Source organism: Rhinopithecus roxellana, chromosome 5, assembly GCF_007565055.1.
Source record: "Rhinopithecus roxellana isolate Shanxi Qingling chromosome 5, ASM756505v1, whole genome shotgun sequence".
Classification (NCBI taxonomy): Eukaryota; Metazoa; Chordata; class Mammalia; order Primates; family Cercopithecidae; genus Rhinopithecus; species Rhinopithecus roxellana.
The window spans coordinates 399,055-417,324 of NC_044553.1; positions in this window are offsets into that span (position 1 = coordinate 399,055).

The following is an 18,270-nucleotide window of genomic DNA, read 5'->3' on the forward strand; positions in this document are numbered from 1 at the left end:
GAAAAAACCCCTATTTTCAAGAAGGTGACAAGTCAACTCCCCTCAACATTCCTCTTGTTCTCTTATGTTTTTTTGTTTTTCCTCCTTCCCTTATTCTACCATTTCTTTATGAAACTACTGATGTTTTCGTATTTCTTTAGACCAGCATTTATTTTCTAGAATTTATAAGAATGAAATAATATAGTATGTACTCTTATCTATTTGGCTTATTTTTCTCAGTAGAAATACTGAGAATTAAACCTTTTTATTGTGTATGTTTATTTCTTACAAATATTGGGTAGCATTTCAGCAAACAGATGTAGCATAATTTGTTTTTCTATTAAGCTGCTAATTGATAGTTGAATTTTTTATTACTCTAGGTCTTATTAATAATTCTGCTACTCAGCTTCATAATGTACATAAATTATTAATTATACATAACTTATATAAATATGTTTCCCTTTACAAATACAATAACAGATTAAACAAGAGAATGATTAGTTTGGCAAATTTTCTTTAATATTTCAGATCATTGAAGTTATGAGATTAAAAAAACCCTGTAAACCAAAGAGTATCGTTGACTAATCTCAATAGATTTAGGAAGTTCATTTTTCCAAGATTAAGGACATGCCAGTGACACAGCCTCAGGGAGTCCTGAGGATATGTGCCCCAGATTGTGGGGCACAGCTTGGTTATATATAGTTTAGGGGGACATGAGACATTAATCAATATATGTAAGAAGTACATTGGTTTGGTTCAGAAAGGCAGGACAATTTGAAGTAGGGAGAGAGCTTACAGATCATAGTTAGATGTGAGAAAAATGGTTGCATTCTTTTGAGTTTTTGATTAGCCTTTAACCAAATGCACAATTTGCAGGAATAGTCACATAGGCCTACCATTCATGCAGAGAAACAATAGAGCAAAGGTAACAATCACAGTTGCATTTGACTGACGTGAGCAGAGAAATTATTCTGCCTGTTGTTGGTTCACAAGGGTTTTCCTTGTGGTGAAATTCTGAAGGAGGCATGCAGCTTTTTAAAACCTTGGTAGCTGTCATTTGAGGGAAGGAACGGAGGTATGTTTGCCCAGCTGTTTCCAACTGCACTTTGCCCTTGGGCTTGTGATTTTGGGTCCCAAAATTTATTTTCCTTTCACGCACATGGAAATCTTGGGGGAAACGAGTTCTTGTAGAGAGAACCAAGCAGGAAAGCAGCTGTTAACCTTTTTGTGCACCTCCCTCTGGGGTTGACTGTGATCAGTGGATCCTTAGCATGCCCTGCAGCTGATTTCCCCCATGTATCCCTGGAGGTTTGCATCTGGGCTCACACCGGCTTTTCCTCAGGTGCTTCTCTTGCACAGTAATGTAGTGACGTGTTCTTGGTTTGCAGATTGCCCATTTACTGATACAGCATCTTCTTTATATTGTCTCCGGAGATGATAAATCTAAGACAAATAAATATTCTATCAGACCAATAGATCCTGAAAAAAACTATTTCCAGCACATTATTTCTTCAGTAGACATGTTAGCAGAGTTTCCAGGTGAGTAGCCATATGAAATACATCCAATACCTGAATCTATAAAAAAAAATACAGATTGTCAAAAATGGAAAAGCTAGGTTGAAATTCAGTTTTTACATTTTTGTGTTCTTTATAATGTGTGTAAAGCAAGTACAAAAATGCCAATATTACATTTTTATAGCATATGTAAGTAGAAACTGAGAAAAAAAATGAGAAAATAATACAGATCAGAGCATAACATGCAACCTATCAAGACTGAATTATAAATTTAAAAAATGAGCAGACTAATAAGAGATTGAATCAACTGTCACAAAGCTCCCCGAAAAGGAAAAACCAAGATTAGATGGCTTCATTTGAGAATTTTATTACATATTTAAAAGTTATCGTCAATTCCTTTGAAGCTTGTATGAGACATTGAAGAGCATGTAGCAGTACTGACCCCGTTTTATGCAACTAGCATTACCACGATGCCAAGTTAGCGACATAAGTTATAAAAAATGAAAATTAGAAGCCAAGGATATAATAAACAAAGATGTGAAAATACTGAAAAAAAAAGTTAGTAAACCAATTTTGACAGTGTATGATAAGAAATAAAACTGGGCTTAATACCTAAGTAATGGGTTGATAGGTGTATCTAACCACCATGGCACATATTTACCTATGGAACAAACCTGCACATACTGCGCATGTACCTCAGAACTTAAAATTTAAAAAGGAAGAAAAACATAATGAAGTTAGATTTATTTCTGGATGTGATTCAAGAAGTGCAAATCAGCCAATGTGCACTTGCTGAATCACCTCCAGAAATAAATACACCACATTAAGAAAATGTAGAACAAAACGGTGTGGTCATACCAATAGATACACAAAAGCATCTAAGATAATTCAAGCCTTTTATGATAAAATCTCTCGGGTATGAAAAGAGCACACCTCAACATAATAGAGGTCCTGTATGAAAGCCCACTGATCACAACATATGCAAAGGCAAAAAAAAAAAAAAAAAGATTAGACATATATAAGGTCAGAAATAGAAAAGTATGCCCACTCTCAAAATTTCTATTCCTCATAGAACTTCTAGTCAAAACTGGAGTAATTAAGCAATAGAAGAACATAAAATTCATTTAATTAAGAAACAAAATTATTTCTGCAAATAGCATGATTTTTTGTTTGAAGGGATAATTTCTTACCTTCATGATCTTTTTAATGATTTTGCATATGCAGAACCTTAAGGGCTCCAACAAAGACATTAGAATTATAAATAAATTAACTAAATTTGGATGATACATAAACAGCATACAAAAATAAACTGCATTTTTTTACATTAACCACAAGTCATCTAACAGGAAATTTAATAAAACAAGCTAATTCTCAATAGTAATAAAAATAATAACATACATGTGAACAAATTTAAGCACAAGGTTAAGATATTTTTATCCTGAAAATAAGAAAATGCTGAAGAAGAAAATTAAAGAGCACATAAATGGAAAGGAACCTATGTTAATCAATAAGAACAATTAATAGTGTTAAAATGTCAATAGAACCAAAGTAATCTACAGATTCAAAGCAATTTGTATCAAAATCCCAATGGCATGCTTTACAAATACAGAGGAAACATTCTAAAATTTATATGGAATCACAAAGACCCCAGTTAGCCTAAGCAATCCTGACCAAGAACATGGTGTAAGTATCACACTTTGTTCATATTCTAGTACAAATGTATAATAATCAGATAAGTAATGATATAGTTTGGCTGTGGCCCATCCAAATCTCATCTTGAATTTCCAGGTGTTGTGGTAGGTAAATGAATCACTGGGGCAAGTCTATCTCGTGCTATTCTTGTGATAGTGAATAAGTCTCAGGAGAGCTTATAGTTTAAAAAGAGGAGTTTCGCTGGACAAGTTCTCTCTGTTTGCCTGCTGCCATCCATGTAAGATGTGACTTGCTCCTCCTTGCCTTCCACCCTGATTGTGGGGCTTCCCTAGCCACGTGGAACTGTAAGTCCAAATGAGCCTCTTTGTTTTGTACATTGCCCAGTCTAGGGTATGTCTTTATCAGCAGTGTGAAAACGGACTAATACAAGTATTTCACTGAAAAAAAGTACAGATACTTCAATCAATGGAACAGAATACAGAACTTAAAATAAATTCAAAAATAGATGCTCAACTGTTCCTCAATAAGCAAGCAAAATATGCAAAGGAGAAAAGGTGATCTATTCATTTTTTTGAAAAACTGGATATTCATATGCAGTGGAATGAAACAGTCCCTATCATACATCATATACAAAACTGCACATGTATTAAAGGCAAACATAAGACCAGAAATCATGATACTTACAGAAAAAATGTAAGAACAATATCTGATATTTGTCTTGGATACAATTTTTCAGATAAAACACTGACAATTCAGGTAATAAAATCAAGAATAAATCAGTGGGATATTATCCAGGTATAATCCTTCTGCACAACAACGAAAATAAGTACCAAAATGAGAGGGCTCAGTATGATGTGGGAAACATATTGACAAACAACATATCTGATAAGGGTTAACATACAAACTATGTAGCAGAATCTCATTATTCAGTAACAAAGAGCTAATACATATATACATACATACATATAAATATACATAACTTGATTAAACATGGGAAAGAACCTGAACATACATTTCAAAATTAACATACAAATGATGAAAATGTATATAAAAATGTTCTCAACATCACTAATGAGTAAAATGCAAGTCCAAGTCACAATGAGATATCTCATCATGCCTGTTAGAATGACTCTTATGAAAACCACAAATGATAACACATTTTAGTGAGAAAATAGAAAATAAAGAACCTATGTACACTTCCTATGAAATGTAAATCTTTGTGAAAAACGGTATGGAGGCTCCTCAGAAAATTTGAAATAGAACTACCATATGACCAAGGAATTCTACTTTGGGCGATGCAGCCAAAATAATTGAAATCAGAATCTTAAAGAGATATCTGCACTGTTATGTTCATTCAGTCATTTTTCACAGTGAAATGGTCAGTTGATGGTAAAAGGGCATGCATTTTCAGTTGTGAAAGTTAAATCCGTTTTGGAGATCTACTGTATTGCACCATGCTTATGACCAACAATACATGCTGTATATTTAAAATTGGTAAGGATTTAGATCTTATGTTTAGTATTCTTACACATACGCACACACAAATAATAAAGAGGCTAAAAAATATTTTGAGATGTTGAATGTGTTTATGGCCTTTATGGTGGTGGTTGTTTTATGGGTATATGCTTATCCTCAAATTTATTGAGTTGCATACATCAAATATGTACATCTTTTAAATATATCACTTATGTTTGAATAAAGGTACTAAAATAATTTTAAGAAAAATATTAATAACATTCATATTCTGTTTTAATTCAAAATGTAAAGTAAATATCCATGAGTACATATTGCTATTAACAGGTGATTTAATAACTAAGACAAATGTGGGAAAATAGAAAAGTATCCCTCAAACAGTAACTTGAAACACTTGCGGTGATTCCCCCTTTTTCGAATCAGTGAGCCTTGAATCTCCTCACTTGAGAGTGGCCTTCACTTAGAATATGGAAAACTTAGGTTATGGCTTTGGATTGAGCAATGAGTTTTTAGATATAACACCAAAAACACCACTCAAATATAAAAAAAAAATCACTGCATCCAAAATTTAAGTTTTTATGTGAAAAAAAAAAAGAAATGCTGTTAAGCGAATTTTTAAAAAGGCACAGATTTGGAGAGAATATTTGAAAATTGCATGTTTGTTAAAGAACTTGTACAGAGAAGATACCAGGATTTTCAAGACAGAACAGTGATAAAACAAACACATGAATGAAATAATGAGATTGTCCTTCTAGACCTCTATTGACTAAAATAGGGGTGGCACCATGTCTGAGAGGCAGGAGATACACAGGAAAACCACTACCATTTCTGAAAGCATGCAGTTTATAGAGCAATTTTTACTTACTACCGTCTCCCTGAAAATCTCCATTTTACATAAGAAAAAGAGGCTGAATTCCCTGTATGTCCTGCATGTCAACATTTCAGAAGATAAAACTGGGTTTCCGATGACCTCAGACCTCGTTTCTCTTTTTTTTTTTTTTGACAGGGTCTGTCTATGTTGACACCAACAGAGCTTACTGCAGTTTCGACCTCCCAGCCCTGGCTCAGGTGAGCCTCCCACATCAGCCTCCCACGTAGCTGGGACTACAGACACATGACCACCATGACTGGCTGATTCTTTGTATTTTCTGTTGAGATGGGGTTTTGTGATTTTGCCCAGGTTGCTGTCAAACTGCTGAGCTCAAGTGACCCACCCACCATGACCTCTCTTGGGTGTCCTTCACAGATAAGTAGCTCATCCCCAGGTTGGCCATTCCTGGATTCCTTAGGTCTGAACTCCAGGCAGACATTCTTCTTAGACAATTGGATTGACTTCAGGATATGGTTGAGTTATTTCTGTTAGGTCCACCCGCTGTAGATTCCACCCCGGCATACCGTTGAATGGCCATCATTTTCTTATCAGGCCCTTCTTCCCTGGTTTCCTTGGGGCCAGGTGTGTGGAGGGGCATTGCTACCACATGCTACAGCCACAATCTAGACCACAACAAAAGAGAATAAGGAGCACAACAGCAGTCACGCCCTATGGAAAGCTTTCCCAAGCACTTGGGAGTTGGTTCAACCACATGGTTATAGGGTCATAAGACAGAGATTCTGTAGCTGAAATATGGGTACCCAGGGCCACTATGGCTGGGGTTATCTTCTGAGTGTTATCGGGGATATGTACACAGCATTCTGTTTTAATGTGCAGCTTTCGTTGTGAGCAGCAGTGAAGATGTCTAGGCCATGAGATTTTTGGAAACTGATGTATCTGATTTGGGTGGTGTCAGAGAGAAGAGGAATAGCATTGTAAGTGTCACTGAAGTCCATGGCCATGTGTTTAGCCAGGGACTTAACTGGCAACTGTTCATCAGTTGTTGCCAGCCATCTGGGAGGCAAATGCAAACAATGGGTAAATCCACCAGGCTTCATGCTTGTGGTGGTGTCTGACATTTACATTCTCCCAGTTAGTAGAGCTGGTGTCTGAATGGAACACAATGATCCTGGCAACAAACTACCAGTCCAATTAGAGGGTAGATAAGGCCAGCCATGGGTGTTGTGTGCCCACAGGCATCCCCGAAGTGAGGAGTGGGCTGACATCTGGAGAGAGTCACACTGCCACCCCAGTCACATATCTGTGGTTATTTGGAGAGGTGGGTTACATTGCTGTGGGGGGAGCCATCCCATATTATGGGGTTTAGCTTGAGGCATGCTATTATCACTTCTTTAAATACATAAGGGTGCACAAACCACTGCCTGCATCTGCACTGCCCTCATCAACTGTAGCCCATCATGTACAGCCCACTTCACAGTGGGGTAACATTAACCTGATCCTGTACTACATGGAAAATATGTCACCTCATCTCTTTGATGGGAAACTCATTGCATGAACTGCAGTTGTTTCTAATGGAAATAGGTGAAGATCATTATGCCGAGTACAGAAAAGGTTCCAGAGTCTCAGTTTAGCTGTAGCTACTTGAATGCACCATGGCAGGTCCACAGTGGAGAAGAGAGGCTGCTCTCCACATATCTAATTGTTCATTTTGTTCTTAAGAAAGGCTACCATCTGCCACCACTCAGTCAGTGAAGAAGTTTGCCGCACTCCTTCTGTGGGTGGAAGGTAAGATGTGTAGTGGGCACAAGAAAGGGCAAGACTCATGTCATGTGACTCATGTCACGGCCACTTAACAAGGCACAGGAAGTTGTATTGTTCTGAGAGAGCACCACCCCTGGCGGGGCCCAGTGCCTGGTTTACAACACTGAATGGACTGTCCCCCATTGTGAGTCCATAATGAAAAGATGATCCCTTCCATAAGGGAAGACAAGGACTCCTTATTTAGAAGCATGAGGAGGAGTAGGGTGTGAAATAATGTGACCTGTGTCTCCTGTTATAGGCCCTTCCTCCATGGAGTAGAAAAACTGAACCATCAGAGGCTGGTTTGCCATGTCCAGGGCCATGTAATAATCTACTCACCTGAACACAGGAAGATCCTGTGTCAAGGGCAAGAGCATGTTACTTTGACTCCCACATGAGGGCAAAATATACTGTCCCTTATATTGTCAACCTGGATCCCGATGGTGGCATCATGTCCTTGCATCAGATAAGTATATGCATTGGAGCAACAGGAATGCCCATGTTCATTCAGGGTGTGAATGGCTGCTGGTGAGCGGTGACAGAGCTAGAGACCATGTCTCCTTCTGGAGCTGTTGCTGGAGGTTTCTCTATTTCTTCAATCAGCCCTGTTGCTGTGTGTTGTTTGCCAGGTGGAAATGCCTGTTGATATCCAGGGCCTCCATCCATTCCTGAACTTTGTGTCTAGTGAAGTGTAAGTCCCAGTCACTGTTGATTTTGGTGGAGATGCAGTAGGCTCACTTCACTGCTCCAGTATTTTTATGGTGGTCTTTTGGGTGGCAGCCTTGCTGGGATATGCCTGCATGAGCCTGTTCAACTGTCTGCACAAGTCCAAGCACAGCAGGAGCCCTCAGATAGAGGCAAAGGCCCTATGTAGTCTACCTTCCACCACTGTCCTGGGTTCCAGCCCTGGGTGAGCTGTCCTGTGTCATGCAGCAAGGGTCTGGGGCATTCCTGCACATAGATAGGGCACTGCTGACACATGAGTACTGTGCCATTTTATTGTAGGGGTAGGCCCCAATCCTGCATTATGTTTCAAAGGATATCCTGTCCCCAGTGTCCTATCCTCTTATGTAGCCAGTGGGCCACATTTTCTGTGGGGAGACATCCTGGAGGAGCTCAATACAGGCTAGCTTCTCTGCCTGGTGACTTCATGGTAGCATAGATGTGGAGGCATCCACATCCACATACCGTTATATGCATTCCCCAGATGTGATGGAGAATGTCCTTCCAGATTTCAGTCACTGCCAAAGAGGGCAACCAACCTCCATCCAGTCCTGTGCTTCTCATGTAGTAGCCCTGCATCCTAGCTGCTCCAACTGTGACTCAATGGGGCCAAGGTATAGCTCAGGCCATGGCTTCAGAGCATTCCAGCCCAAATCCTAGGCAACTGCCACTTGGTGTTGAGCTTGTGGGTGTACAGAAGTCAAGAATCCCGGTGTGGGAGCCTCCACCTACATTTTAGCAGATGCATTAAAATGTCTGGATGTCCAGGTAGAAGTTTGCTGCAGGGTTGAGCACTCATGGAGAACATCTGCTAGGGGAGTGCAGAAGGGAAATGTGGGGTTGAAGCCCCCATACAGCGTTCCACCTGGGGCTCTGCCTAGTGGCACTGTGAGAAGACGGCCACCATTCCCCAGACCCTAGAATGGTAGGTTCACTTACAGATTGCACCATGCACCTGGAAAAACCACAGATTCTCAATGCCAGCCTGTGAAAACAGCCAGGAGGAAGGCTGTACCCTGCAAAGTCACAGGGGTGGAACTGCCCAAGACCATAGGAACCCACCTTGTGCATCAGCATGACCTAGATGTGAAACAAAGCATCAAGGGAGATTATTTTGGAGCTTTCAGATTTTACTGCCTTGCTGAAATTTGGAGTTGCGTGTTTGCCTTTAGCCCCTTCATTTTGGACAATTTCTCTTAATTGGAATAGTTTCATGAAATCTGATGGCTTCAAAATTATGGGACTTTGCCTGCACAAGCTCTCTTTGCCTGCTGCCATCCATGTAAAATGTGACTTTCTCCTCTTTGCCTTCCACCATGATTGTGAGGCCTCCCCAACCAGGTGGAACTGTTAATCAATTAAAACTTTTACTTTTGTAAATTGCAGAGTCTCGATTATTTCTTTATCAGATACGTGAAAATGGACTAATACACTTGGTGAATTAAAAAAATAATCCGTGTTCAGATTGTGTGGATGTTTCTTGTAAAAATGGGGGCAATGACTTTCAAGATTTTTACATGGTTGAGCAAAGTCCCAAAGTTTTCTCAATGGTAATCTTTGACCTGTCACTGGAAGCAGAACTCTAATCTCTCTACATATAAGTGGAATCTGGATAGACATAACTGAACATGCAAGGACAACGAAGAATGACATAGCAGAACCCTTATGAGAAATTCTCAAAAATTTTAATTTTCTTCTGAGAAAATGGCCATTCAGAAAGTACACCGGTTGAGAGCCAGTTACATCTAATAGAGGTCATGTTCTGGGAGGTTATTCTTTCCCCTGGGCTGGATCCGTTAGGTGCATCTGGGCCCTGACACCAGGAACTGGAATTTTTATTCCTTAAACAGAAGACACTTCAATAAGGAAGTCATTCCCAGGGGAAGTGCAGAACAAGAAATCGGAGACAGATGTATTCTTGTTTTCCCAGGACATGGTGGAACTCCAGGACAAGGTTACCTCTGAGAGGCTGTGGTCCCTGTAAGGACATCACATCAACTTTGTTTTCTGGAACTTTTGTCTGTTCAGGAAAGCTCAGAAGTGTGACTAAGACCCTTCTTCTGTCCCTACCTGTATTTCAGTAAATTCATGAAAAATTAGTGGTCTCTGACCAGGGAGCATTGCAACCATAACATCGTGAACCTACAGAGTAACATCCCTACACCCAATCTCAAGGAAATGACTGACTCCACTCAATCACCAATTGCTAAATAATTTGTTCTTGTACATTTAGTTAATAAATTTGCTCAGTGCCCATTTCAACAGCCTCTCAGCTGCATCTTAGCAGTGTTTTACAAAATGAACATGTCTCCTTCAGCAAGCAGAAAATATAAAATCACCATGAATTGGTTGAAACTTATGTTGTTAATTCAGAACAAACATACTAAGAAATTAGCCATGTCACAATGTCAGACAGTTTGTACTACTCTAAACGAAATCCCCTGAGCTTTCCAAAGTCAAATTATTCTCTTTCCCTAAAAGTCCTGCCAACCACTAATCTATTTTTATCACTTTAACGTTACCTTTTCTTGAAGGTCTCATGAATGGAATTATACAGTGCATAGTCTCTTTTGCCCATCTGCTTTAACTTAACAAAAATAAGTAGTTCTTCCTGAATTAATAGCCACTTTGTTTTTATGGCTGAATAGTGTTAATTGTAGGAGTATAGCACATTTTGAGGACCTACTTACCTGTTTAAATACATCATAATTGCTCTTTTATTTGGCAATTGTGAGTGTTAATTATGACTTGACATTGGACATCTTTTCAGATTTTTGTTTTTCAATCATGCATTCACTTTGGGGAAGTGTTAGTTAAGATTTTCAATGACTTTATAATTCTGTTTTTAGTATTATTTAAGATGATTTTTTACAAGTTTTTTGTATAGTCTAGACACAAGACCTTCCAAGCAGTAAAAAGAATGTGTCTGACTTTAAATAAATTAGCTATATATGTATTCACACACACACACACACACACACACACACACATTTCTATTATTATGCCCTCATGATAGTTGTATATATTTCTATTTCTGAGATATATATTATGTTTTTATACAGGCATACAATGTGTGATCATCAATGTAAAAAGAAACTTTACAATAAAATGTATAAAACATTGATTAATAAATTAAAGTGGACACAACAAAGTGGAAAAATATTCCTGGTTAGTGTTCTGGAAGAATCAACCATGTTAAAATGTCCATGCAGACAAAGCAATCTACAGAATCAATGCAATTCTCATGAATACTACAATGATATTCTCCACAGAAAAAAAAATCCATATATATGGATATATATGAATGTATATACACATATATGTGTTTATATATAGACTTATACACAGAATACCCAAAATAGCCAAAGCTATCCTAAGCATACATAGATATATGAAGACACACATTACCTGACTTCAAAATATATTTTTTATGATTGTTATTTTAGTGGATTTAAACATCTGTTTAAAACCATGAGAATAACACCGTATTAGGTGAGCATAGCATATACATAATTGAAATTAATGGAGTCAATTTTATGAATGAAGAGGGTAATTGAGAATGTTCTATATAAGGCACTTGAGCTAGATTTGATGTGGAGTAATGTCATTTGACGGGGGAGACAGACTAGTTATGCATATTGTAAGCCATAGTACAAAGCAGGCTCACCATGAAAAATTGACCAATGTGTCTGAGTTCAGCAAGGGAGAACACACTCTTATGCAACACGTTATATTAATTGGATTCTTACTTATAGAAAGGCAGCATGGGACAGCAGAAACCTGGGATCTGCTGTGAGCTGGTCTCTCAAGGCTCAAGACATCTCCCTGCAGTGGATGGAGACTTGTCAGCCTGTGCCCAACTTGTGCCACAGCCGAGGGCCCTGACAGGAGACCACCCTGTGGTGTACCTCTAGGGACTAAGTGACTCCCTTTGATAAAGCTCTGTAGGACATCCTGCTTCCAGAAGAGAAAAGAACAAAGACTGGGATGTCCCTAGCAGTTTCTCCCTAACTCAAGATGGTTCATCCTTTGGGAAGAACAGAAGCAAGGCCTGGGCTTTTCCAGGCAGTTCCTCCCTATCTCAGGATGCTGCATTTCCAGAACATTCTACGGTTATTTTTGAGAACTACATTGAGGAAGAAGGAGAACTGGGGTGCTCGAGGCCACCTGGAGAACTGTCCTTCACATGAGACAACCACTTAATTCACAGAGTCCTTTGAGTGATAGGCTGTGAGAGAAGATGAAATAAAAAAACGAGGAGGCGTCATGTGGCCAACCCCACACTTGGGTTCTGCTCCAGGCCCATGCTTTCCAATCTGCTTTGCAAGTGTGGGCCACAAAGAGGTCACTTGTCCCACAGTCAAGCGAGTGAGGAGGTCTCAGTGGCTGGAAGACGATCATTTTCACCTGGCAGGGAGAAGCAGCCTCTGGCTTTGATCGAAAGCCCTTTCCCCGTCTTCCTGTGCGCTGCCTCTGGGCCGCCCCTGGGCTCAGCGGGCCTATGTCGCCCCCTGCAGGACAGAGGCCGCTCTGCCACCGAATGCCCAGGTCCACGTGGCCGGGTGTCCTGGGCTCCGTCCGTGTCCAGGAGCAAGGCCCGTTCGCTCTGGGTCTGTATTTGACGATCTGGGCTTGGAAAAAATGGGAATGCGGATTTGAATTATGGAGCTTTCAGAAAGTTTTCATATGTCTTAATGTCATATCTTCATGTGTTATTTTTGCTGATGGCCTTGATAGACCCCCAAAACTAGACTGACTTCAATAATGGGAGTGATTTGACAAAATTTAAACAGCTGAGTGGTTTTTTAGCAATACTTAAAAAGCTTAAAAATCTTTAACTTAGAAAATGTATTCATTGGACTTTGATTGGACTGGAGTAGAGATGGATGTGGAAGAGTCGGAGGATTGCCTCTGCACACAATGAAATGACTTCCAATGCCTGCCTGCCTTCCTGCCTTCCTTCCTTCCTTCCTTCTTTCTTCCCTTTCCTTTCCCCTTTCTTTTCCCGTTTACATCCTTTGCTTTTTCCTTCTTCTTTTCCATTCCTTCCACTGAGCGAGCACAGATGAACACACAGCTATAAAGCTCCGTAAATCACTATTAGTGTTCTTTATTGTGCCTCCCACCCAGGCAGATCAGGAGGAATTGCTTGTCATATGGAATTCTAATTTTAAGAGAGTGAAACTGTTTATATGCTTATGTATCATTTCTGAATCTTCTGTGATGATACAACTTTTTTAAACCACTTTTTGTTGAATTGTCTTTTTATTGAATGTTAAATGTTCTTTCTACATTATTTTGCAAATTCATAAGACACTAAGTATAAACTATATTCTTGCAATTGTACTCTGTTCTCTTCGTTTTCTTTTCTTTTTTTTTTTTTTTTTTTTTGAGACAGAGTCTCGCTCTGTCGCCCAGGCTGGAGTGCAGTGGCGGGATCTCAGCTCACTGCAAGCTCCGCCTCCCGGGTTCACGCCATTCTCCTGCCTCAGCCTCCAGAGTAGCTGGAACTACAGGCGCCTGCCACCGCGCCCGGCTAATTTTTTTGTATTTTTAGTAGAGACAGGGTTTCACCGTGGTCTCGATCTCCTGACCTTGTGATCCGCCTGCCTCGGCCTCCCAAAGTGCTGGGATTACAGGCGTGAGCCACCGCGCCCAGCTCTCTTCGTGTTCTTAATACAATTATTTAAATATAAAAATTATTTAATGATAAATGACTAATATTTATTGTATGTGTTTATGGAATATGATATGTAGTTTTGCTATAGGTGTTCATTTTGGAATGGGTAAATCAAGCTACCTAACATGTCCAACACCTCAAAATTTTATCATTTCTCAGTAGGAAAAACTATAATATCTACATTTTTAGCAATTCTGAACTATATAATACCTTGCGGGTATTGTTGTTAGTCTGTGCATAACTTACTCCTTCTGTCCAGTTGGAACATTTTACACTTTGATCAAAACTTCCCCTTTCCCAGTCCATCCTTCCAGTACCTTGTAACCAACATTCTACTCCCTATTTGTGTGATTTTACAATTTAATACACTACAGTCAACTTAGGAATTATTGTATTCCTGTGTCTGGTTTGTTGCACTTAGATTAAAATCCATTAGATTGATGCATGCTGTCACAAATGCAGAATTTCCTTTTTTTTTTAAAGGCTGAACATCACTCCAATGTGTATATACTTGTTGTCTTCATTCATTCACCCAGTGATGGGAATTTAAGATGTTTCCATATTATTACTATTGTAAATAATGCTGCAAGGAATATGGATGTGTGGATATATCACTGACATGCCGATTTCATTTTTTAAAAAATACATGGTCAGTAGTGGCATCGCTGGATACTATCATAGATCTATTTCTGTTTTTTGAAAGGCTTTTATATGTTATTTGTAATTACCTTATAATTTGCATTTTCACTAACAGTGTGCAAAAGTTCTCTTTTCTTCACATCTTCCTCAAATATACTTGTCATTTTTCATCTCTTTGAAGACAGTCATTCTAACATCTATGAGGTGATACTTAATTGTGGATTAAATTTAAATTTCTCTAATTATTAGTCATGTTTAGCTTCTTTATGTATCTGTTTTCTAATTGTATTTACTCTTCTGAAAAATGTATATTCGAATCTTTTGGTTATTTTTAATAGGGTCACTTGTTGTCATTTTTGTTGTTGTTGTTACGAAGTGGTTTGGCTCTCTTATATATTTTGGATACATTCCCCTTATCAGATGCCTAATTTTGTAAATTTTTTGCCAAACCTGTGGATTGTTTCTTCATTCTATTAATTATTTTCTTTGATCTGCAGAAGTTTGTAGTCTGATGCAATTCCATTTGCCTATCTTTGCTTTTGTTGTTGTTGCTCAGACCACTGTCTTGGAGCTTGTCCCCTATGTTTAGAAGTTTTACAGTTTCTGTTCTTGTCCAAAGTCACTCATATTCTTTTCCATTGATCTGTGTGTCTATCCCTCAAGCAGTGTCATGGAGACATGATTAATGCATACCCTAAAATAAGTATATATTTTTTTCTAAATAGTAATTGAAAAAAATCAATACCTTAAAAAATGTCACCACGTGTACCTTCCCCTGGGTCTAGGCCGCATTTGTGGTGTGTCCTGAGTGTTCCTGGTGTCCTCCACTATCCTTCAGGGAGGTTTGTGTCTGGGCTCACACTGATGTTCCCTCAATATGCCTCTCATACAGTAACACAGAGCTGTATCCTCTGAGGTCACAGAGCTCAGCTGGAGGAATAACGTTTTTTTCAGTGTGTCACAGGAGATGCTGCTGCGGCTCCAGAAGGATGGGTTGTATTTGATGACTCCAGAATAACCTATTTCTCCCAGCCACTGAAGCCCTTTTCCTAGTGGCTTTTGAATCCAATGCCAGTAGGTACCACTGATTGTTATGGAGAAACCAGAGACAGTGCAGGGGAGGGAGAGGGTCTGAGAGGGCTTCACCAGTCCAGGACCCAACTCCTGCAACTGCACCTGGAACAGGATACCTAGGGACAAGGACAATCAGTTTCTGTCAGTCACCTGCAGTCACAAATATTTCAAAGACCTAGGTGTGACATCTGAAACACTCACTTTGGGTAGCTGTCAACATGCACAGGAGAAGACAGGCCATCTCATTTTCTTTGAGACCACAGCTCTGCCTTCTCCAGAGATTTTCTGTCTTGTCTGAGAAGAGATTCATCAGTTCCCACATGATGAGAGTGAAATTTTACCCAAGAGATTGAAGGGTAATTTGCATGCTTGGAGCCCTGTCCTAACAACTGGGGAGAGACTGATTTCAGGCTTTCCTGAGACTGCCATGGTCCTTCGGGGGCATCTCTTCTCTGGAGCTTTCATAGTATGTATTTCTGCATTTGGAGGGAATTTGATCTTTAAAACACTACGTGTGTTATTTAAGACAATGTAATGGCCCTATTTTGATTTCCCCTTCAAAATAATTAATTATAAATAAAAATTTATAAAATATAGTAGTCTTTCTTTAGTAGTTAGCACTTTAAACAAAAATTATGAAGGAAACAAAATGATTTTGTTCCCCTTGAATTTAGTTTCGTGAAGTATTTTATTGATTTTTAGGAAATATTGTAGTTGACAAACCAGCTGCTGGGGAGAGACTTCACAAGCCTGTGACTCAGAAACAAAAGGAGCTGTTGTAACTCCTTTGTCGAAGACAAGAAAGCAATCATGTTGACTTTGCTGGCAGGAGAGAAAGAATAGACCTGCAACTTGGAAGAGAGCTGTTTCATCATCACAACTCGTTAGTGCTAATTCCATGTTCGTGTTTTTCAAGCGCATAACAATTATTTTGGAGTTCTCTATGCAGAAGGTGTGAGATTTCAGGACACTTCCAGCTGACTTCTTCAGTAATTATTCTACAAAACTCATTGAATGTGATGGTTGCAGCCACATTGATAGAGGCCTTCACTGTGCCGTGGAGGGGCTCTTCCAATGCCGGGCCCTGAAGAGCAACATTCACTTGGGTGTCGATCCATCCCCACCTTGTATAAGACAGAATTTAATTTAAAGGATGTAAGGTTTGGACATCAGTTTTCCTACTGTGATGCCATTCATATTAATCCAATAATTGACCTTCATATTTGTCATGTGAAGGACGCTTTGCTAGAGTAATGTGCAAATTCAGTCACCGTGTACAACTAAAGCTGTTTCTCACTGACTTTAACTCCATGACATTATTAAACACTACAGGGCTCCACACAATCTTGGTTCACCCCGAGACTTTCAAACTCCTTCTGTATGGGACTTGTCTGGTGATTACTATAAAAGGAGTGAGTGACCCAGAGCCTACTTAGAAGGAGAATCTCCAATGTGGATATGTTAGTATCTCATCTCATAAAGAAATGGAAAATACCTAACACATGGAAAGTCCTGAGAAGAAATTTGGCATATGAAAAAAGCCTCGACCTATTAGCTTCTGATCAACTTACTGTTAAATTTATTGCCTTCATGTCATTTTGGAAAATTAAAACAAAGTGTATGTGAAGTGTGATGTTGCTTGTTTGGTACAACAGTGAGGTGAGGATAATGGAGAGCCCTGTGATCCCGAGCAGATGGCCTAATCCAAGGAGAGGGAAGCTCTAGGTCGTGTGGACTCACACGGGGATCCTGCTTCTGCGCATCCCTCAGCCACTCCCAGAAGCCTTCAGGAGACAGGGGTGTGGGTGGGCCCTTGAGATGATCCAATGAGATCTGGAAGACAAGAAAAGATAATAATCTGGGATAAATTTAAAAAGTTAAAATAAAATTTATTTTAAATTCATAAATTATGGTTGTATTTACAAGGCAAGAAGCAATGTTATGATTGGTGAATGTAATATGGAATAACTATGATAATTAAGAATTAAGATAACCATCATTAAACACCTCAAATCTTATCATTTATTGTGACATTTGAAATTTACTCTGAGCTCTTTTGAAATGATCAATATACTACTTTTAAATGAACAACTAGAAATCAATTCATGTAAACAAATAAAAACAACTGAAATCAATTAGGAATTACTCTAATAATTTACACTTAGTCCATTATTAAGTTTGATTCTTCAGGATATATGTTTGGAATTATTTTATTTTAATGTTTAATATGAATGTGTAGCATATATGCATAGGTCTGTGTATTTATACATCTTTCTCTCTTTTTCTTTTTCTTTTTTTTTTGTGAGATGGTGTATTGCCCTGTTGCCCAGGCTGGAGTACAGTGGCATAATCTCGACTAACTGAAACCTCTGTCTACTGGGTTCAAGCAATTCTTCTACCTCAGCCCCCTGGGTAGCTGTGATTACAGGTGTGTGCTACCACACCCGGATACTTTTTGTATTTTTAGTAGAGAGGGGCTTTTGCCATGTTGGCCAGCCTGGTCTCGAACTCATAACCTCAAGTAATTCATCTGCCTCGGCCTCCCAAAGACCTGGGATTACAGGCTCGAGCCACCGCGCCTGGCGGGTACATATTTCTATGGCCATAGATTTATATCCCTGTAGTTATGTAGTTGCTGATGTCAACAAATGTTAATAAAACTCTAGAGGAATCAGTGCAAATAATTAGGAATGTTTATTTCTTGAAAGTGTATACTTAAACATACTTATATACAGAATTTTAATAGTTATTAAATACTATTGATAATAAATTCATAATAAATACGAGTAATACAATATCACAGCCTAGAATGCTCCAGAGTTCTACAAATACAATCCTGACTTTTCCAGCTGAGGAGAAAGGAAACCTCCCCCTGCACTTGCTCCTGGGACCTTTCCTGTCC